This window comes from Stegostoma tigrinum, chromosome 11, assembly GCF_030684315.1.
Source record: "Stegostoma tigrinum isolate sSteTig4 chromosome 11, sSteTig4.hap1, whole genome shotgun sequence".
Lineage (NCBI taxonomy): Eukaryota > Metazoa > Chordata > Chondrichthyes > Orectolobiformes > Stegostomatidae > Stegostoma > Stegostoma tigrinum.
In genome coordinates this window covers 77,143,309-77,152,073 of record NC_081364.1, presented here as the reverse complement: position 1 = coordinate 77,152,073, position 8,765 = coordinate 77,143,309, and positions in this window count along the sequence as shown.

The following is an 8,765-nucleotide window of genomic DNA, read 5'->3' as shown; positions in this document are numbered from 1 at the left end:
ATCTGTCCCAATCTACATTCTTCAGTTCCTGCGTAATATTGTTATAATTAGCCTTTCCCCAATTTAACACTTTCACTTGATAAATACAACTATCAGTATCCATCAGTACCCTTTAGCTGACTGAATTTTTATTTCTGTTTCTGAGCTATTCCCCTCGCGAGACATCGACCACTTGGCCAAGTTCATTCCCCAATACTAGGTCCAGTACGGCCCCTTTCCTAGTTGGACTATCTACATTGTTTTTGAAGAAGCCATCCTGGATGCTCCTTACAAACTCCACCCCATCTGAGCCCCAAGCCCTAAGTGAATCCCAGTCAATATACGGGAAGTTAAAGTCATCCACAACAACAACCCTGTTACTTTCAGAGCTTGCCAAATTCTGGCTACATGTCTGTTCTTCTATCTCCTGCTGGCTGTTGGGAGGGTGATAGTAAACCCCAAACATTGTGATTGCACCCTTCCTGTTCCTGAGCTTTACCCATATTCCATCACACTATGAGCCATCTGAGGTGCTCTCCCGCAGTACAGCTGTGATATTCCCTTTTGCAATTAGTTCGACGTCCCCACACCTTCTCTACTCCCGCAATCCTGCCTGAAACATTTGTTTCCTGGAACGTTAAGCTATCAATCCTGTCCCTCCATTAACCACATCTCTGTAATAGCAACAACATCATAGTTCTATGTACTAATCCAAGCTCCAAGTTTTTTTGCCCTACCTGTTACACTTCTTGCATTGAAATGGGTGAACTTAAGTCTACTAGATCTGCTTGGAACAGCAACTACACCCAGTCTGTTCTTTCTCTGAGCCTTACTGGCCCTATTCTCCAGTTCCCTTTCAGTCCATTCACTTTGCATTGATTCCCACACCCCTGCTAAGCTAATTTAAATCCTCCCGAGTGACACCAGCAAACCTCCCAGCCAGAATATGTGTGCCCTTCCAGTTTAGATGTAACCCGTCCTTCATGTACAGGTCCAGCTGCCCTGGAAGAGATGCGAATGGTCCAGATATCTGAAACACTCCCTCCCACACCGTCTGATTAGCCACATGTTGAGCTGTACTATCTTCCTATTTCCAGCCTCACTGGCACGTGGCACAGGGAGTATTCCCGAGATTACAACCTTGGAGGTCCTGCTTTTTAAACTTTCTACCTCACTCCCTGAACTGCTGCTGCAGGACCTCGTCACTCAGCCTACCTGTGCTGTTAGTACCAATATGTACCACACTCTCTGCCTGATCACCCTCTCCCTTCAGAATACTTTCTGACCTTTCAAAGACATCCTGGACCCTGGCACCAGGTGGGCAACATACCATCCTGGAGTCTCTTTTACATCCACAGAAGCGCCTATCTGTACCCCTTAGTATAAATTCCCCTATAACTACTGCTCTCGTGCTTTTTGTCCTTCCCTTCTTGAGAACAGAGCCAGCCATGTGTGCCTGCTGCTGCTGTTACCCTCTGATAGGTCATTCCCCCCAACAGTATCCAAAACAGTGTGCTTGTTACAAAAGGGATTCCTGTACTGGCTGCCACCTCCTTCTGGCAGACACCCATCTCTCTGCCTGCACCTTGGGTCAACACATCTCTCAAACTATGGTCTATGGCACTTTCTGCCATCCTTGTGCTCCGAAGTGCATCCAATTAATGCTCCAACTTTTCAATACAGTCCGCGTGGAGCTGCAATTGGGTGCACTTCCTGCAGATGTAAGCATCACCAATCTCCCACATCTCAAAAGTGCAGTACTTAACCCCACTGAATGATACTTCTATTCCCAAACCAGAAAGTTTATTTAACACTTAACCTTACTCATTGCTGCAAACATCCAAGGTAGGTCTTCCCTCACTCACCTTCCCAGGCTGCAAACCCCATCCCCCTCTTTGCCTTTGCTATCACTTTACGACAGCCCCTCCACAAACCATCTTCTGGAGGAAGTGAATGCGCTGATGCAGATCTTCCCACATCGGCCAATCAGCGTCATCACTCTGCTGCCCTCTTCAAGGTGACTTGTTTTCAACTTTTCAATAACCTGCGCTCATATACATCGAGGACCCTCTGCTCCTGAACCCACTTTGTAACAGTACAGCCTATTTTATATTGTCTTTCCACCAACTGCATCACATCACTCTGTTCTATATTGGTCCTCATCTGCCACACACTTGAACACGATAGCAACTTGTCTCTGTCCTGTTGGTTTTCCGCACTGTCCTTCACACACTTTACAATCCTTCTAGGTTTGGTGTCTTCAGGCATTGAATTTGTAACACAGTCCCTTCAGAGCAACAGACATATTGACACACACCGGACAGATTGAGTGAAATATTGAGAAAATCATCACAGAACAAAATAAATGGTAGCAGACACCCCTTATCCGTATAAATGTCAGTGCATTAGTTTGTATATCTGTGTTTCTCTTTTAGTGCCTGTGTGTTTTTGGCTGTGCGTGTATTTCCATGTGTGTGTGTGTTTGTGAGTGAGTGTGTCTGTGGGGGCGGTGGGGCTGGCAGACTCTGCGGTGTGCAATGTGACGCAATGTTTCCCTATGCTGGCCTCTACACCAAAATGCGCCAAGGGCAACTGAAGGTGAAAAGGGATTCTTTCAGTCTGTGAGGGAGAGTGGGAGGGCAGCAGCTCAGAGCACAATCTAAACTGACAGCCAGGGACAGAATGAATGTGACATTGGTTCGGAGACAGAGAGGAATGGGGGCAGTGGCTGTAGAGACTGAAGAGGACAGTGAGATCCCAATGTCGCCAGTATATGACTCACACTTATGCTAACAGACAGAATGAAATGTCATGCAGAGTAAGAAAACAGGTTATATTTGGGAGATGGAATGCCAATGAATGATGTGAACACACCATGATAATTTTAAATGTGATGCAGGAGATGAAATATCAGGTAAACACTGTTTAATCGTGCGGTGTGCAGAATGATACAATTGTTCATATATGCACAGTATATTCAGAATTAGAAGCAGACAAAGATTTCAAAATGTGAGGTGTATCGGGAGATTACAGGATCATAATAGTCGGGATATCATTCACCCCCAGCTGGTGCAGAGATGATGGGCTGAGTGACCACTGTAATTATTGCTGTAATTATTCTGAGATATGTATGAAAAGTTTTCAGAGCCTGAGGGGAAACACTTTCAGGAAAGGCACAAGTTGTGCCACCATGAGTAACCCATTTCTGTTGTCTCATGGAGTGCAGCTGCCTCTAAAATTTATTTTTAATCAAAATCGATTTCCTGAAATTCATGCATTTAGGAGGGTATTCGCAATTTTGTTTTGGAACTTAAATAAGAGACAGACCCTTATGTAATACAAGTGTAATCAGCACAATAGCTCTAACGGAAACAGGAATGGATGATATGTCCAAATATAACCATGTCAAGCATCTGGGCGCATCAAGAAATGCAAAATACTGGAGATTCTGGAAATCTGAAATGGGAACAGAAATTGGTGGAGAAACGCAATAGATGAGGCAACATCTGGAGACAGGTTTTGAGTTAACATTTCTAGTCTGTTATGAACCTGTTCTGAAAAAATCACATTGCAGATGCTGCTAGACTTGATTTTTTTTTTATTCCAGCATTTCTTTTCTTTCTTTTGCACTGCCACAATTGGACTGTCTGATCTGAACCAGAACAGTGAAACTGCCGTTTGAGTTGACCCTCAAGTATTTGTGAATGGCCATTAATTGAGGCATTTTTTTCATAAACACCCGTAAAATCGATGGCGTGTTGCATTGAGATAAATAGCCATGAAAAGTTTGAACTCAGTGGCACCTGATATTGCACGACCAGTCCTCTCATTGAAAACGATGGAGACCCTTACCTCAATGTCATGATGCACTGATGATGTTGTTGGGGTTACACTCATCTTGCAAAGTGTTACCTTTCTGAGACTTTAGACTAAACTGTGAAAATATAAAATATCTTGATCTTTCTAATAGGACACACTTCTCCACGGGTTTTATCGGGCACGAGCAAAGGCTAAGTTTGTTTGACATCACCAATATCTCTGGAGAAAGTAACATAGAGCTGCCTTCGTGAAACACTTCTAATCCAAGTGCTGCAGAAGTAGACACAAAGTTGTTTATAAGGGGTTCAGTGATCTTTTTTTTCAATACCTCATAGTCAAGGAGCAGCAATTTAATGCCTATCCAGGATGACAAGTGTCTTGAATGACAACTTTCAGAGATTGATTTTCCCTTTGTTCAATCGAGGACATTACTCGTGCAGGATTCTCCCCAATTCGCATCGGGCACATTTTTGTTCAGAGTCCTTGATGCCGCAATGACAGAAGTAACACGGGTGGCATGGGAAATTACTCTGATCTCACTTCAAATGATGTTGGAACATTGGCTGAAACAATAAAGAGTGAAAGTACAGAACACATAATATCCCAAAGAAATTTTCGGTATGGGCTTCGGATTCTGTCAGGAGACGTTTGTCCTATTTATGATGAGACTATTTGGTGTCTGGAATGCACTGCTTAGGAGGGTGGCTGAGGCAGGCAACATCCCAAACTTTAGAAAGCACTTGGATCAGCACCTGGTGGTGCAGCCTCAATGGGCCATTTCTCAGTTGTATGATTCCATGTGGTAGCAACCATGAAAGGTCTGATATATTCCGAAGTAGTAGCCAATGGCTCTTGTTTATCTGTTTGATCAACTGTGCTCAGAAAGTTCTTTTTCAAAACCACGTCTCTCAAAGTATCAGCACTTTCTCAGCCGAGGAAAGTCCAGCTATCTCTGAAAACATCCAGGATTTTTCAATGGTCAGTGCCAGATTATTCCAGCAGTTTGTCGCCATTATTTTAATGAAACCAATAACCTGGATACAGTTTTTCCTTCATTAGAATAAAGTATTTTCGCTGTTACGGTGTCATTCCTCAAAAGAAGAATCAACTCCTTCCCATGTAGACATTTTGAGAATGCATTTGTTTCCTGCCAGTTCTTTATCCCCACTCCCCTCCACTGCTGTTTCCATGATCTGGTTCCATGTTCGTGCCACTTGAATGTGCATTTCCGAAAAGAATGTTTCTGTTTGACCCAAGATTGCAATGCTCAAAAACAGGCCATATTGACAGGGAATTAAAACATCAGTGACCCAACTGTACTGAAACTGATTCCTCAGCAGAGTTTCACAGTCCTCAGTTACTGCAGTCATCTATGTTTTTATTTCAAAATATGTGGGCACCACTCAGGTTTAACTGATGAATGGCAAACAATAACAGTCCTTCAATATTGCGGGGGCAGGAATTATCTCCAACAGGAGGCAATCCAAAAGGCCCACCTTGATATTCAATGGGATAATCAACTTCCAGTGACAAATATCCTGTATGTAACTATTCATCAGAAATTCACCAAATCATTGAGTCATAAAGTTGTGAAGAATGGAAACAGACCCTTCAGTTCACCTCGTCCATGCCAACTACATATCTCAAATAAATCTAGCACCATTTGCCAGTATCTGACCCATATCCCTCTAAACTCTTCCTAATCACAGACCCATCCTTTCATATATTGTAATTGTACCAAACTCTATCACTTACCCATGCAGCTCATTCCACACACACACACCACCATCTGGGTGAAAAGGTTACCCCTGACATCCCTTCTAAATCTTTTCTAGCTCACCTTAAACCCACACCATCTAATTTTGGGCTCCCCCACACTGATGAAAACACCTTTTCTAGTTACCCCATCTATTTCCCTCCTGGCTTTATAAACCTCAGTAAGGTCATCCCTCAGCCTTCAAATCTCCAGGCAAAAGCCTAATCAGTTTCTCCCTAAAGCTCAAACCTTCCAACCCTGGCAGCATTCTTATAAATCTTTACTGAACCCTCTCAATAGCAGGGAGATGAGAATTGCCTACAATATTCCTAAAGTGGCTTAACCAGTGTACAGCCGCAACATGACCTCCCAACTACTACATACAATGCACTGACCAATAAAAACAAGTTTACCAAATGCTTTCTTTACTGTCCTGTCTATCTCTGACTCCACTTTCAAGGAACGATGCAACTTCATGCTAGGACCAATTGTTCAGCAATAATCCCCAGGGCCTTAACATTTAGAGTATAATCCCTGCCCTAATTTGATTTCCAAAATGCAGCACCCCACATTTATTCAAATTAAACTCTGTCTGCCACTCCTTGGCCCATTGGCCCATCTGATCAAGATCCCATTGTACTCTGAAGTAGTTTCCCCTACATTTCCAATTTGGTGAACTTCTAGCTGGAAGTTTTCAAGGTCAATTAATGCCGGTCTAGCAACGTTAAAATCCCATATGAATTAAAATGTACGTCTGATTTTCTATTGATCTATTAAACTAATCACTGTCTTTGATATTATGGGATATATTTGCGAACCTGTTCATGCATAAATTGAAAGAAAAAGCCAAATCACAGCACAGGTCACAGATAATAAAGATAACGCAGCATTTAAGAAGCAACTGGAAGAGCACTCAAAATGCCAGGGCCTAGTGGCTGTGGACTTCAAGGTAAGTGTGATTAATGTAGTTTTGTTTTTTGACTGGAATACACATGTTGAGCTGAAGGTCCCGTTTTCATGCTGAATGACTCTCTGACCTTAATTTTTGAAAACAGAAAATGCAGTCGCACAATTTTCACAGAATGTGAGCATCAAGTGTTGAGCATTACAATCTCCAAGACCACACAGCATCCTGACTTGGATATATATCATTTTCCTTTCGCTATCACTTGCTCAAAATCCTGAACCACTCCACAAAACGTATCTGTTAGTGTCCCTGGGTTTCATCATCATATTCTGAATGGAAATTAGACAGAAGCAATAAATGCTGGTTTTGCCAATGAAACTCATCTCACCAGAAGAAATAAAAGTAATGTGTACTATTAAAGACATATATTCAGCCCAATCTGATTAATAAAGTAGTTTTAATGAGATTTTAACTTTGTTCTATATCTTTGACCTTTCTGCAAAACCATGAAACTTTCCTGAGTATTTTCATAGTGCCATTTAAAAATTGTATTTGGAAGTTGTACCCATCATTCTGAAAGAGAGAGCCTTCTTGGCCATGTGAATTTTCTCACTATTTTCCGGTATCTAAAGACAAGAGAAATGTAGAAACTTCGAACAGGAGTAAGTGATTAAAAAAGTCAAACCAAATCCTCCGTGTGATGTGCTCTTGAATGATCTGGTTATGGCCTCAAATAAATGTTCCTCTCCACCCCTTATAACATTAGTGTGCCATTCTTAGTCAAGAATCTGTCTGCCTCTCCCTTAAGAATATTCAAAGTTTTCCATCTCCCTCTGGAAAGACTTCTGTAAACACACAATCCTTTGAAACAGTCAAGAAAATAAATCACCAATGTCTGAGATATTCTCCAGTTTTACAGTCCATCCACTGGTAGTAATGTCTTGCACAAATTGAAATATTGTTTCAGCATTCAACTTGAAAAGACTGCTCGGAATATTTTGGGATTAAACAAGACCTTGTGTCATTTGTCGAAAGTCCAATAAATCCAGAGCCAGTCTGGTCATGATTTCCTCCGAAGACAAATACTTCTCACAGGAATCAATTCAATCAATCATCTCTACGTGGCTTCCGATTTCATCATACCCACAGCTCTTTCAATGCAGTTTCACCATTACTCCGGAAAACTGTCCAAAAACTGCCCTCTTTCTGAAAGCATTCTGTTTTGGAATGTTTCAGCATTTGCATTGCCTCCCTAAAAACCCGATGTACATGCAAAGTTTTATTTTCTCACACAGGTTTCTGGTTCCTCTCTACCCCATGTTTGCAATCTCTCATTTGAAATAATAGACAGATTTTCCATTCAAACCTTCAACATGTTCGAACACAGACACATTTTTCCTACTGTGCTTCATACACCAATTTTTTAATGTTCACTTGACACAGCAACATCTCTTTCTCAACTCATGTGTTCTTCGTATTTCCCCCTTCTAAGATTTTCAATGTTTACCTTCTTCCATAATACAATCAGAATATATAAATTGCCTGCTTTCGGGGGTGACAATGGCCTCTTGGTATTATCACTGGATTGTTAGTGCAGGGATCCAGGTAATGTTCTAGAGACCTGTGTAAGTATCCCACTATGGCAGGTAGTTGAATTTGAATACAACAAATATCTGGAATTAAGAGTCTAATGATGACCACAAACCCATTACCGATTGCTGGGAAAGCCCTTTTTTTTTACTAACCCCCTTTTGGGTAAGAAACTGCCATTCTTACTTGTTCTGCCTATGTGTGACTCCAGACCAACTCTCAACTGCCCTCTGGGCAATTAGGAATGTGCAATAAATCACGGCCTAACAAGTAACACTGTCATCCTTTGAATGAACAAAAATAAAACAAAGCTCCTTTGGAATTGACAATATAATAATACTATTACTCCATATCCACACTGCCAATTTGTGACAATGTTGACGTGTTGTGCAGTCCCATCACCCAATTCCCCCTCTACAGTGCAGAAAATAATTTTTAAAACTCAAAACAATGGTCCCCTCTCTTTACTTCTGATGTAAATGGTTATTTGCCTTTTTATTATGAAATTGGCATATTAATTAAGGACTTTTCTGTCTCACTGTGACATTTCGATTTTGTTTACTCAAGGCAATTAGACATCAGGAATTAGGAACGAGAATAGGCCGCCTGGTTCACAGACCTGCTCTGGCAATCAGCAAGACCTGATTCCGTTTTTGTATTCACATTACTGTCTTGCTCCACACACACCAACAAGCCTGCATTAACTGAACCCCT